The 15104-nt window shown below is 44.5% G+C and overlaps 1 protein-coding gene across 1 annotated transcript in view; it reads right to left on the bottom strand.

The window, feature by feature from the left end:
• LOC132776434 (fatty acyl-CoA reductase 1-like) overlaps window positions 1–10569 on the bottom strand; it is a 49590-nt gene extending 39021 nt beyond the window's left edge. Inside the window, exon 1 of the mRNA XM_060778088.2 lies at window positions 10372–10569. The gene's annotated coding sequence lies outside the window, so the exon portion shown is untranslated. The remainder of the gene's footprint in view (window positions 1–10371) is intronic.
• Window positions 10570–15104: the final 4535 nt, after the last annotated feature.

Below are 15104 nucleotides of genomic sequence, written 5' to 3'. Positions count from 1 at the left end.
CGTTTCAGCCTGCTGAAATCAGTAGCTTGATCAGGACAACCCTCCACAACCTGTTATGATGGATGGAGACAACATTTTGAACTGTTGGAAACACTGGACTCTTGATTATATAAAGGCAAATTACAATATTTTGTGAAGTGGAAAAACATCCCAGCAGGGAAGCAAGGATGGGTAGATTCTAAAAATGTACTGGCTTCTGTGTTAATTTAAAAAAAAAACATGGTCTCGGGATTGTTTTTAGAGGAAAAAATGTCAGGCACATGAGTCCTGCCATAACTATTCTTCATTTGCTACATATGCTTGCTTGTATTTTGGATGATGTGTGCTGTTGTGGTTCAAGCATTCTGGTAGCTGCTTGCATTTGGGGCATCAGGTGAAGAATCTGCCATTAACCAGGAAGTGCTTATCTATACCTGGTAGATTCATGGTTGCAGCTAGAAATGGAGGCAGTTAACTGTGAGATCCAATGTTGTCTCATAAAAGAGTTGGGGCAAAGGGATATTTTAACTGTTTTGTTTTATGACCATCAGAGTGAAAGCCGTGCTAGTGTTGTATATTGACAAATAGAATGAAAGCCTGTGGAATATTTGAACTGCTTTACTTATAAATGTACTGTGCAGTTATTCATCCCTCAGATATAACAATTTTATTATCTCAAATAAAGTTTCTCGACTTTAAGAACTTTGTTTCCTGAACTGGAGCTTGCCTGTGCATGACAGAATACCTTTGATGGAAATCTAACAAATAATAGGCATACTTTTATTTCATTCAGTTTTCTGAATTCTCTTCCTTTTTGCCCTTATACAATTTTTGCAAAATGAAAAACATGGGTGGAAACCTCTAGCTAAATCCCACCCTTGCTGAATTAGAGAACTAGTGATCTGTTACACCCCTGCCAAGATTTAGGTTTCTTGGCAGGTCCTCATCCATTCTACTATCTAATCTAGACACTGGTTCAACTTGTCCAAGCCTTCCTTGATGAAGGAATTTAGAGCTAGAGTCTAAATGCAACATCCCCTTTGTTCTGTCGCACGCTGGGCCTGTAAAGAATTTCCTTTAGAACAGGATGTGCAACCTTTGCCCAGCGGGAAGCCAGGGGGCCCAAAGAGAAGTTCTCAGAGGTTTTCCACCACAAATAACTTTAGATGGCTTTTGAAGTATAACAAAGTCTTTTATTAATGAACAAACAGAAACTTCTCTTGTCTTCAATAAAGATAAACAAATGCTTCCTAAACTTTCCCACAAAGGCCAGGATACTGTCTTCAATAACTTCTTCTTTACTTTAAAGGAAAATCCCCTTTTTAACTTCTCCCAGGCTGACTGTAATCTAACCCTTACTGATGTGGGCTCCGCTACCAGGTCGAACTGTGTCTTGAAGCACCAAGTGGACCTACCAGTAAAGGCTTAGATATTCTCCAGCTGGAGTTCTTTGGTCTTTAGGGCTGTTCTCCCCCAGAAAGTCTTCAAAGCTTTGGGGATACTTCCCTGGAAATTCTTAAGGGTTGAAGCTTTTGTACAGGGGAAGCTTGCACACGTCCTGTACATTAGCTTTCCTTGCTGAGACATACTAAAATGGGTCCCTTCCCTTCCCAGTTGCCCTGAGCAAGGGGCGGGACCAAAACTTAACGATGATGGACAGGTGACTTGCCTTATGACTGCAACCAAAGGAAGCCACCTATCTGCAGAGTCCCTGAAACCCAGGACTGCTACCAAACATTTAATACATAGCAAATAAAGTTAGAGCTCCTGGTACAGCTGTACCAGAAAAACCTTAAAGAAAAGCTACGAGTGGTAAAACATTCGTTTTCTCAATTTCTGCCTTAAACCATCTGCACTGCCTTCCTGTACAGTTTATGATTGTGCATTATAGATCATGAGGGAAGGGGAGGGGAATTGCCCCTTTCAAATCCCTTGGATGGAACTGTGGATATTTACACAGCTGAATAAAATCCCACATTTTCTGCTTCAAACTGGAATATATGGCATTGTGGGCTCAGATAACCCAGTTCAAAGCAGATATTATGGGTTATTCTGCCTTGATATTCTGGGTTATATGGTTGTGTGGAAGAGCCCTTCATTAAACTTTTCAGGATGAGTGGAACAAAGCAAAGATTTAATGGCATACTATCCAGTTAACTGCAGGTTCTATTTCAAAGGAAGGAACTGGCAAATCTACTTTTTGAGTATTCCTTTCCTAAGAACACTCTCACCAGGCATCAATTATCAATTTGAAGCTACACACACAGAGTAGTAAAGGGTACAAAACTACTCCGGGGGACTATTGAAACTGCCACATTTACTTAAAGAGTGGTGATGGAATTCATCACATGTTTAATTCCTGTATTATAATCCAAAAACCATATAATTTCGGTTGGACTGCCCCCAACTTCTCCTAAATAAGATGTTGGCAAATGTCACCATTCATATGAGAATGCTGACATGTGTTTTTAACACCTGAAAACTAAAGGACATTAACTTTAGTCTAAACAGTACCTTCGCCAGAATATGGTGAAAACAAGAAAACCTATCTAACCCTCCCACCCAAAAATAACAAGATCATATTATATGTTATTCTATATTCCATATATTTTTGTAGATAATATTTTATAAAATTTTGTAGTGAATATTTTGTAATAAAGGTACATTTAGCTATAATTTCCTATATCCTTTTGGGACACACTGTATTTTCATGCATTCAGAAATACTGTATGCCCTCAATTGTTAGCAATCAAATACCAGCTAGCTCAACAAATGCTGGGACATTATCACCATGTATGAATAGTGACAGACTTCATCAGAATTTGTAAAATCTGAGAGCACCAGCACAAATTTGATAGTCACCTGATTGTGATCATTCACAATAACTCACTTAAACATGTACATAAAATGGAAAAATGCATACAGTATTCTTATGGGGTGGGGTGGAGAATTGCAACCTTCATTTAAATTGGGGTGGGCAACTACAGAAGGCACATTTACCCAAAAGAGACTTTGAAAGGCTTCACCTGCTTCCACTGTAAATTAATGCCCAGAAACATCTCCAGAGTATATGGGGGTATGTTTTGGGTTTCAAAGAAGTCCTCTCCTGGACCTGATTTTACTTCTGGAGTCTTTATTGCCAGCTTTGTCTGATAAGCCAGAAGCAACTCTTCCTAAAATTGGAAAACCCAAAAACCCAATGTGCTGGTAGCCTCAAGATTGGACTTCTGCAATGTGCTACATATTGGGCTACCTCTATACCAAGTTTGGAAACTCTATTTAGTTTAAAACATGGCAGCTAGATTGGTCACAGGAACATCTAAGAATGAGCATATCACACCTATACACTCTGCAGATTTCCAGGCAAAGTACAAAGTGATGCTTCTGACTTTCAAAGTCTGCATGGTTTGGGTTGCCTGCAGGATCACCTTCTCTGTTATAATTCACCCCAGACATTGTTGGATGTTTACTCCAACCAGCCAGAACTCAACTGGCAACTGTCACCCACAATACTTTTTCAACAGCTTCACTTTCTGTCCCTGTGACGACTGGATTTTGTTGTAGAAACAAAGATTAACGAGAAAACTTCAACTGAGACACCTTTCCCCCATGATAATAACTCTTTCAGAAGTACATTTCCCATCCCAAGGGTAGGTTTCTCTCACTTCCTGTTATCTGAGCCCTGTTCCTTACTAGGAGTCTTTTGCAAGTCAGATGCTTGTAACTCGGGGACTACCTGAATATAGTGTGTTTAATCTGGGTGTTTTAAAGGTGTACCTCAAGCTGTGAGGCAGGTAACAAATACAAATGCATTATTATTATTATTATTATTATTATTATTTCAATAAAGTGCTCGTATTCCTCAGGAATTGGCGCGGCCGATGTGATCATGTCATCTAACATGTCTGAGATTGTCTGGACCGTGCTCTTACCTACAAGAAGCACTGCCTGAACATCAAGCAAAAAGTGGGCGCTAGAAACAATATCATACGATAGCTGACTGGCACAACCTGGGGATCACAACCAGACACAGTGAAGACATCTGCCCTTGTGCTGTACTACTCTGCTGCTGAGTATGCATGCCCAGTGTGGAACACATCTCACCACACTAAAACAGTGGATGTGGCTCTTAATGAGACATGCCGCATTATCACGGGGTGTCTGCACCCTACACCACTGGAGAAATCACACTGTTTAGCCGGTATTGCACCACCTAACATCCGCCGGGAAGTAGCAGCCAATAGTGAAAGGACCAAGGCAGAGACATCTCCAGCTCATCCCCTGTTTGGGTATCAGCCAGCACCTCAACGACTTAAATCTAGAAATAGTTTTCGAAGATCTACAGAGACACTCGCTGGAACACCTCAGCAAGCGAGAGTCCAAAAGTGGCAGGCTCAAACCCAGAACCTCAACCAATGGCTGATACCAAATGAGAGACACCCCCCTGGGCACACAGAGGACTGGGCGTCTTGGAAGGTGCTGAACAGACTGCGCTCTGGCACCACAAGATGCAGAGCCAACTTCAGAAATGGGGCTACAAAGTAGAATCCTCGACATGCGAGTGTGGAGAAGAGCAAACCACTGACCACCTGCTGCAATGCAAGCTGAGCCTTGCCACATGCACAATGGAGGACCTTCTTATAGTAACACCAGAGGCACTCCAAGTGGCCAGCTACTGGTCAAAGGACATTTAATCAACTACCAAGCTTGCAAACTTTGTGTTTTGTTTGTTTGTTTGCTTTGTTCTGTTAGAAATGTGATATAATTGACTGGTTGCCCTGACACGACAAATAAATTATTATTATTATTATTATTATTATTATTATTATTATTTTACTGACACAGAACCACAGTATGTCACAGCAAATGAGCTCTATATGCTGGATTTTGTATCAAAAAATCACAAGTCGAACACTTCGCAAGTGTGTAGGCAGAGGTGGCCCTAGGTAATTTTCAACGGTAAGCAAACAGTATTTTGGCGCTGCCCCCAACCAATCACTGATACATATATTTTCTGTTTGTCGTGGGAGTTCTGTGTGTGCCATATTTGGTTCAATTCCATCATTGGTGGAGTTCAGAATGTTCTTTGATTGTAGGTGAACTATACATCCCAGTAAGTACAACTCGCATATGTCAAAGTCTATTTTCCCCCAAGAGCGCCTCAAGAGCTCCCCTGGGCAAAATCAACTATACTGCAAATGCTTACTTTGCGTAATGGGTTGAGCCGCCCCTGCGTCTAGGACTGTGTGATGTATTTTCGAATGATGTTCGCAGATTCAAATAAGGTGGCCATTTGCAGTTGACAGATCGTGATTTTGTCAATGTTTATTGTTTCCAAATGCCATCTGAGATCTTTTGGCATGGCACCCAGTGTGCCAATTGCCATTATTATTATTATTATTATTATTATTATTATTATTATTATTATTATTATTACAAAATGGATAAAAAATAAGCAATGTGTCCAGGGCCGCACTGCTATAAACTGTGATGAAATTGAGGAAGTGTCTGAACATATATATCTTGGACAACAAGTACAGTTGAATAAATTGGCAAACAGAGAATGGGAAAGAAGACACAAGGTGGCTTGGATGGCTTTTAATCTAAACCAGACAGGACGGACAGATGCTAAACTGCCAATGAAGGTCAGAGCAGATATCTTCAACACTACAGTTCTACTGGCAATGTTATATGCATCTGAAACATGGGCAACAAGAAAGTTAGAGGAGGAAAAACTGGTGATGACTCAGAAAGCAATGGAAAAAAAGATGTGTGGTGTAACAATAAGAGATGCCAGCAACAAAGAGCTGTGTCCAAAAACCAGGGTAAACTACGTGGTCGATGAAATTTCTGATGCAAAAAAATGGGCAGGGTGTATAGCACGAACAAAAGACAACCAACGGATATGGTGACCAATGAACTGGATACCAAGAGACCACAAGCAGACCTCGTACTTGATGAGACAAACCAATGGTTAAGCTACTTGACCAGAAATGGAAAAGAAAAGCACAGGATTGTGCATTTTTCTCCCTAAGGAAATTAAAATGCCCTCTTCCCTTCGCTCATTCAAAAAACAATTAAAAACTTTTCTATGCTCGCAAGCATATGATGAGAAGGACAAATGAAATATTCAGCTTTATAATCAGCTTGGAACATGGAAATGGCTACTACTTTGGGTTTATATCCTTTTACATTTTTAATGTTTTTTTTATATGTTGCCAATTTTAAAACTTTTTAGTCTTGGTATTTTGGTTGAGTTAAATTGTAATTTCAGTGTTCGTTTAATTTGGTGGTCATGTCTTGTTATTGCTTACGTTAAGGTTTATGGTCTCATTTAAAATTTATGTTAAGTAAAGGGTAAAGATTTCTCCTTGACATTAAGTCTAGTTGTGTCCAACTCTTGGGGGGGGGGGGGGGGGTGATGCTCATCTCAATTTCTAAGAGCCAACGTTGCACGTAGACAAGTCCAAGGTCATGTGGCTGGCATGAGTGCATGGAGTGCCATTACCTTCCACCAGAGAGGTACCTATTGATCTACTCACATTTGCATGCTTTCAAACTGTTAGGTTGGCAGAAGTTGTGGCTAACAATGGGAGCTCACCCCTCTCCAGATTCGAACTGCTGACCTTTTGATCAGCAAGTTCAACAGCTCAGTGGTTTAACCCACTGCACTACCAGTGGATACGGTGTTAATTTATGTTCTGTCTTTTTTCCCCTTGGTTGTATTCTACGGCATTGAATATTGTCATTACATGTTGTTAGCTGCCCTGAGTCCCTATTGAGGAGATATAGTGGATACAAGTTTATTATTATTATTATCATCATCATCATCATTATGGCAAATTGGTAGTTTGTGTGAAGCCCAAAGGAGTGTATCTACGACAAATTGAATTGAATCAAATTATTATTATTATTATTATTATTATTATTATTATTATTATTGGGTTGCTTTGAGTTTTCTGGGCTGAATGGCTATGTTCCAGAAGCATTGTCTCCTGATTTTTCACCCACGTCTATGGCAGGCGTCCTCAGAAGCTGTGAAGTCAGTTGGAAACTAGGCAAGTGGGGTTTATGTATGTGTGGAATGTTCAGGATGGAAGAAAGAACTCTTGTGTGTTGGAGGCAAGTGTGAATGTTGCAATTGGCCACCTTGATTAGAATTGAATAGCCTCACAGGTTTAAAACCTGGTTGCTTCCTGGACATTCCAGAGAGATATAAACTTCGCTTGCCTACTTTTCAACAGACCTCACACCTCTGAGGATGCCGGGCTGTCTGGCCATGTTTCAGAAGTATTCTCTCCTGACATTTCCGCCACATCTATGGCAGGCATCCTCAGAGGTTGTGAGGTCTGTGATGATGATGATGATGATGATAATAATAATAATAATAATAATGTTTATTTATACCCCACCACCATCTCCCCAATGGGGACTCAGGGCGGCTAACATGAGGCCGAGCCGAAAAATAATACAACAAAATAAAATCGACAATGTAAAATAACATAATAAACTCAATCACAAAGGGCAGGCCAAATGTACAAGATAAAATGTTAAAAATGTCAAAACCCTGGGTGAGATAGGAAGTAGAAAAAGTGTATTTGTAAAGGAGGAGCCCGAGAAGGGGGAGCAGTGGGGTTTGGGCTTCATTAGGGGTAGGGGAAAGTGCATCGTGTAAACAAATTGTAGATTGAAACTAACAAAAATGGGTTGGATGATCACTCTCCGAAGGCACATTGGAAAAGCCAAGTTTTTAGCTCTTTCTTAAATGCTGCTAGGGTAGGGGCTTGCTTAATCTCACCTGGTAATGAGTTCCAAAGTCGGGGGGGGGGGGGGGACAGTGTAGAAAGCTCTCTCCCTCGTACCCACAAGCAGTGCCCATGATGGAAGAAGGGGCAAAAGGAGGGCCTCTCCAGAGGATCAAAGGGATCATGAAGGTTTACGGTAGGAGATGCAGTCACAAAGATAGGCAGGTCCCAAACCGTTCAGAGCTTTATAGGTGATGACCTGCACCTTGAATTGGGACTGGAAAATGAATGCTGTGAAGTCTGTTGGAAACTAGGCAAGTGAGGTTTATATATCTGTGGAATGTCCAGGAAGCAGCCGGGTGTTGAAGCTGCAATGCAAGAGTTCTTTCTCCCATCCCGCACGTTCCACACATATATAAATTCTACTTACCTACTTTCCAACAGATTTCACAGCTTCTGAGGACGCCTGCCATAAGTGTGGTTGAAACATCAGGGGAGAATGCTTCTGAAACATGGCCATACAGCCTGGAAAACTAAAGCAACCCAGTGATTCCCAGGAAAATTGCATTCAAAGCACCCCCGACAGATAGCCACCCAGGCTGTTTCAAAGCTTCCAAAGAAAGAGCCTTTACCACACTCTGGGGCAGAGAGTTCCACTGCTGAACAGCTCTCACAGTCAGGAAGTTCTTCCTAATGTAAGTTTCCAAAGAAGGAGCCTCCACCACACTCCGGGGCAGAGAGTTCCACTGCTGAACAGCTCTCACAGTCAGGAAGTTCTTCCTAATGTAAGCTTCCAAAGAAGGAGCCTCCACCACACTCCGGGGCAGAGAGTTCCACTGCTGAACAGCTCTCACAGTCAGGAAGTTCTTCCTAATGTAGGCTTCCAAAGAAGGAGCCTCCACCACACTCAGAGGCAGAGAGTTCCACTGTTGACAGTCAGAAAGGTCTTCCTAATGTAAGCTTCCAAAGAAGGAGCCTCCACCACACTCTGGGGCAGAGAGTTCCACTGTCGAACAGCTCTCACAATCAGGAAGTTTTTCCTAATGTAAGCTTCCAAAGAAGGAGCCTTTACCACACTCTGGGGCAGAGAGTTCCACTGCTGAACAGCTCTCACAGTCAGGAAGTTCTTCCTAATGTAAGCTTCCAAAGAAAGAGCCTCCACCACACTCTGCGGCAGAGAGTTTCACTGCTGAACAGCTCTCACAGTCAGGAAGTTCTTCCTAATGTAAGCTTCCAAAGAAGGAACATCAACCACACTCCGGGGCAGAGAGTTCCACTGCTGAACAGCTCTCACAGTCAGGAAGTGCTTCCTAATGTAAGCTTCCAAAGAAGGAGCCTCCACCACACCCCAGGGCAGAGAGTTCCACTGATGAACAGCTCTCACAGTCAGGAAGTTCTTCCGTATGTAAGCTTCCAAAGGAGCCTCCACCACACTCAGGGGCAGAGAGTTCCACTGATGAACAGCTCTCACAGTCAGGAAGTTCTTCCTAATGTAAGCTTCCAAAGGAGCCTCCACCACACTCAGGGGCAGAGAGTTCCATTGCTAAACAGCTCTCACAGTCAGGAAGTTCTTCCTAATGTAGGCTTCCAAAGAAGGAGCCTCCACCACACTCCGCGGCAGAGAGTTCCACTGCTGAACAGCTCTCACAGTCAGGAAGTTCTTCCTAATGTAAGCTTCCAAAGGAGCCTCCACCACACTCAGGGGCAGAGAGTTCCACTGCTAAACACCTCTCACAGTCAGGAAGTTCTTCCTAATGTAAGCTTCCAAAGAAGGAGCCTCCACCATACTCCCCTGGAACTCTCAGCAGTGGAACTCTCAGCAGAGAGTTCCACTGCTGAACAGCTCTCACAGTCAGGAACTTCTTCCTCATGTTCAGGTGGAATCTCTTTTCTTGTAGTTTGAAGCCGTTGTCTCCTGGATATGCCATCAGCTGGAGACCCCTCTCCCCAACGCCAACTGTGGCTCTGGGCCAGAGTGAAGAGAGAGGAGCCATTGTCTCCTGTGCTATTCCAATAATATAATACAATATATTGTATATACATATGACATAATGTTCTGAAATAGATGCACGCGCACACACACATGTATATACATCCGTCTCTGAGGTCTAGGTGCAGCTGTGGCCTCCCCACCCGCCAAGGCGCACGGAGGGCTGTCAAATCTCTTGACAGAACGAGGCGGGCTCCAGCACGGTCCAATTTCCACGCACCAACCAGCTTAATTGAAACAGGAACCGGCAAGCCGGTCTTTAAACTTGAACGGCAAGAAGCGCTCCCGCCCTCGGGGAAGGAAGGAAGGCAGGCGGCAGGGGAGTGAAAGGCAAACCGCGGCTCCTTCCCGTCCTCGGAAACGCCCTTCCCTTCGCTTCTCCCTTTTCGAAGGGACCGCGAAAAGAGCGACAGCCTAGCCGGGTCCGTTTGGTTGCCTCGTTTGGAGCGCTGACTGGAGATATCGAAGGGGAGGGGGGATGGAGCGCGAGGCAGCGTGAGGTGGCGCGAGGGACCCCCTTCTCCTCCTCCTCACGCGCTCCAATCTACTCCGGCGGGGCTCCAATCTACTCCTCCGTCCACGCGCCGCAGGGGGATGCTTCTCTCCCCCTCCTCCTCCCCTCCCCCCCGCTTCCCGCCCATGCGCAGCCGACTCTACCTGAGGGTCCACAGGGTTCCCGGCAGTCAGAGGCGCTTGCTTGCTTTGTGGGCTCCTCTACCTCAGATTTAGAGGAGGAGGAAGCCTCGCGCTTAGGGAAGGGAGGGAGAGAGAGAGAGAGAGAGCGGAGGGCGGGGCCAGGCCGGGCCAGGCGAGGCGAGGCTGCCTCTCTCTCCCGCTTGCCTTCCCGCCGAGGATAGAGGGAACCAAAGAAGGAGGAGGAGGGAGGGATGGTGGAGCCTTGCGTGCTAGTGCTGCTACTACTCTCGGCCAGAGTCGGTCGCGTGGCCAGCGCTCGCGCCGCCTCATCTCTGCTCCGTCCAGCAGCCAGCCTCATCCCTGTCAGTTTGCCCAAAGCAGAGCCTGGATGAACACAACGCGCTGAGCGGAGTGAGGAGGGCGCGCGCCAAGGGCCTGCCTTTCGCCTTCCTTGCGACGGGGAGGGAATTATTTATCGTGTCAGGAGCAGACCAAACAGTTGTTTGGCATTTTTTAACAAACAAAACACAAAGTTTGCAAGCTTGGTAGTTGATTAAATGTCCTTAGACCAGTAGCTGGCCACTTGGAGTGCCTCTGGTGTTACTATAAGGAGGTCCTCCATTGTGCATGTGGCAGGGCTCAGGTTGCATTGCAGCAGGTGGTCTGTAGTTTGCTCTTCTCCACACTCGCATGTCGTGGATTCCACTTTGTAGCCCAATTTCTTAAGGTTGGCTCTGCTTCGCGTGATACCAGAGTGCAGTCTGTTCAATGCCTTCCATGTCACCCAGTTTTCTGTGTGCCCAAGAGGGAGTCTCTCATTTGGTATCAGCCATTGATTGAGGTGCTGGGTTTGAGCCTGCCACTTTTGGACTCTTGCTTGCTGAGGTGTTCAGCGAGTGTCTCTGTAGATCAGGGGTCCACAAACTTTTAAAACAGAGGACCAGGTAACAGTCCCTCAAACTGTTGGAGGGCCAGATTATAATTTGAAAAAAAAATGAAAGAATTCCTATGCACACTGCACATATCTTATTTGTAGTGCAAAAACAGTGGATGTGGCTCTTAATGAGACATGCCGCATTATCACAGGGTGTCACTGGAGAAATTACACTGCTTAGCCAGTATTGCACCACCTGACATCTGCCGGGAAGTAGCAGCCAATAGTGAAAGGACCAAGGCAGAAACATCTACTGCTCATTCCTTGTTTGGGTATCAGCCAGCACGCCAACGACTTAAATCTAGACATAGTTTTCTAAGATCTACAGAGACACTCGCTGGAACACCTCAGCAAGCGAGAGTCCAAAAGTGGCAGGCCCAAACCCAGCACCTCAACCAATGGCTGATACCCAATGAGAGACTCCCTCCTAGGTACACAGAAGACTGGACGACTTGGAAGGCGCTGAACAGACTGCGCTCTGGCACGACGAGATGCAGAGCCAACCTTCAGAAATGGGGCTACAAAGTGGAATCCTCGGCATGCGAGTGTGAAGAAGAGCAAACCACTGACCACCTGCTGCAATGCAACCTGCACAATGGAGGACCTTCTTGCAGCAACACTGGAAGCACTCCAAGTGGCCAGATACTGGTCAAAGGACATTTAACCAACTACCAAACTCACAAGATGTGTATTTTTCTGTCTGTTTGCTTTGTTCTGTTAGAAATGTAATATATAATGGACTGGTTGCTCTGACACGACAAATAAATAAATAAGTGCAAAAACACTTTAAAACAATACGATAATTGAAATGAAGAACAATTTCAACAAATATCTAATTATTAGTATTTCAATGGGGAAGTGTAGGCCTACTTTTCGCTGATGAGATAAGATTGTTGTTATTGTTGTGTGCTTTCAAGTCGTTTCACACTTAGGTTTACCCAGGGCGAGGGCCGGGTAAATGACCTTGGAGGGCCGCATCCGGCCCCTGGGCCTTAATTTGAGGACCCCTGCTGTAGATCTTAGAAAACTATTTCTTGATTTAAGTTGTTGATGTGCTGGCTGATACCCTGGGGCAGCTCGTCCATTATGCAAAGTTAGTGGTTGCCTCTGTAAATGCCCCTCAACCGCCACTTGAGCGCCCCCTCGGCTCACAACAGCCCTAGCAGTCCGTGGGGAGCCTTGGCAACCCATTACGCAAAGTAAGCATTTGCAGTATAGTTGATTTTGCCCAGGGGCACTCTTGAGGCGCTCCTGGGGGAAAATAGACCTTGACATATGCGAGTTGTAGTTACTGGGTTGTATAATTCACCTACAATCAAAGAGTATTCTGAACTCCACCAATGATGGAATTGAACCAAATATGGCACACAACTCCCATGATGAACAGAAAATATATATCAATGATTGGTTGGGGGGGGGGGTGCCAAAATACTGTTTGCTTCCCATTAAAAATTACCTAGGGCCGCCTCTGCTGATACCCAAACGAGATGAGCTGGAGATGTCACTGCCTTGGTCCTTTCACTATTGGTTGCTACTTCCTGGCGGATGTCAGATGGTGCTATACCAGCTACACAGTGTAATTTCTCCAGTGGTGTAGGCCACAGATACCCCGTGATAATGCGGCATGTCTCATTAAGAGCCACATCCACTGTTTTAGCATGGTGAGATGTGTTCCACACTGGGCATGCATACTCAGCAGCAGAGTAGCATAGCAGAAGGGCAGATGTCTTCACTGTGTCTGGTTGTGATCCCCAGGTTGTGCCAGTCAGCTTTCGTATGATATTATTTCTAGCGCCCACTTTTTGCTTGATATTCAGGAAGACAGGGAGGGAGAAAAAGCGGGAAACTGTGCTTGAGGGGACGAAGGAGCTTCTCAAGGCAGCCAAGAGGCGCAAGAGCCATGAAGCGAACAAGGGTGGGTTCCCCCCCCCCCCCCCTGCACTGAACATTTAATTTCCAAACCTGGTAACTGAGCACCCTTCCATACACCCATATGACTCAGAATATCAAAGCAGGAGATCCCACATTATCTGCTTTGAAATGGGTTATCATGAATCCACACTGCCATATATTCCAGTTCAAAGCAGATAATGTGGGATTTCCTGCTTTGATATTCTGGATTTTATGGCTTTGTGGAAGGACCCTGAGAGTCTAGGCAGGCTCTATATCCCAGGATCTGATCCCAGGTTTTCTGTTTATTCCACATTATCTGATAGTGGGGATTCATATAATCCAGTTTAAATCATAAAACCTGGGATCAGATCCTGGGATATAGAGCCTGGGTAATACAGGGTGAGGCAGCATAACTTCCTTTTTTAAAATGCTCGCCATTCAGTCGGTTGAAGACGTAGCGGAGCGCTAGTGGTCTTGTTCGAGAGGCGGGAGTATAAAGTTTTGTCCTGACACAGTTCAGTCGCCATCATGCGTTGGAACAGTGAGGAGCGTGCTTTTGCCGTTGAGGCCTACTTTTCGAGCGGATTTGGAGTGGTCGGCCCACTCTCCAGATTTGGCCCCTTGTGATTTTTTATGGGTTTTTTTTTTTTGAAATCCCGTGACCCTACAAGGACCCTACAAGATTTGAAGACCAACATCCAGGAAGAAATTGCCAACATGACACCTGCTATGCTGGCAAGAGTTATGACAAATGCCAGAAATTGGTTTACTCAGTGTATGGAGAATGGGGGACGTCACTTACCTAATTTGATTTTCAAAACTACATAAAACAAAACTTTAGGTATGCTCCTACATTATAAAAAAATAAAAATTTCTGATTCATACAATGGGTTTTATTAAGTTTTGAAAAAAGGAAGTTATGCTGCCTCACCCTGTAGAATGATAGCTGGGTCTGGAAGCTCCGAGCGTTATGGAGATGCCACATCGCTTCTTTGGGAGCTGTCATGTATCATGTTCTGTAGCTGATGGTGTTTGGTGGTGGTAGGCCTAGCACTTGCTGATGGAAGGGTTAATTAAGTCTTAGTTCTAAAGGGTTGAGTAATCTGTAAGTAAGAGTTCATGGGTGAAAGCAGTTAGGGGTGGAGGTATGCAAGAGATTCATTGCAGCTAGGTGTTTCTGGATATACGGAGCTAGCCTTGGGACTGATCTTCGGGAGAAAAGTATTTGTCTTATTTTGATGGTAGATGCTGCTGGTTTTTCCCCAGGTTTGTGGATTTTTGGTATCCTGACCTGTCTCCTGTATTCTTGGAACCCTGGAACCTTGAATCTCTGGACTGGCTTTTGATTACGGTATAGACTCTTGATCCCTGGACGTTGCTCATTGAACACTCGGTGTTTGACCACTGGACTGGACCTTTTGGCTACAGTGTTATCTTGAACCTGAAATAGCATTTGTTATCAGTTTTGTTTTATATTCTGTGGCTGAGTGCTATTGTTATGTTTTGGGTTTTGAACTATTAAAACAGCCAGAAAGTAAGTGCTGCTTTAATTAAATTGTTTAACACAATCTGGGAGTTTGTTTGGTTTATCTCTATCTGAATAAGGCAGAGCCCTGGCATCGTGACAGGAGCGCAGTTTGCGCAAGAGAGGCTTAACTAATGTAAGCCAGGCTGGAGACAGATAATATAGAAGAAATGTAAGAGTTCTTTAATGATGAAACCTTTACCCTTACCCTAATCCTGAAGCGTACCGTAAGCCTAAGCCTAACCCCTTAGCCAAACCCTAAACCTTACCCTAACCCTTGTGGTAACCCAAATCCTAAACCTTATGCTAACCCAAACCCTAAACCTTACCCTTACCCTAAACCAGGGGTCCTCAAACTTTTTAAACAGAGGGCCAGGTCACAGTCCCTTAAACTGTTGGAGG

The sequence above is a fragment of the Anolis sagrei genome, chromosome 5 (assembly GCF_037176765.1).
Source record: "Anolis sagrei isolate rAnoSag1 chromosome 5, rAnoSag1.mat, whole genome shotgun sequence".
NCBI classification, from domain to species: Eukaryota; Metazoa; Chordata; class Lepidosauria; order Squamata; family Dactyloidae; genus Anolis; species Anolis sagrei.
The sequence above is the reverse complement of the archived record's forward strand: the minus strand, read 5'-3'. Positions and strand labels throughout refer to the sequence as shown.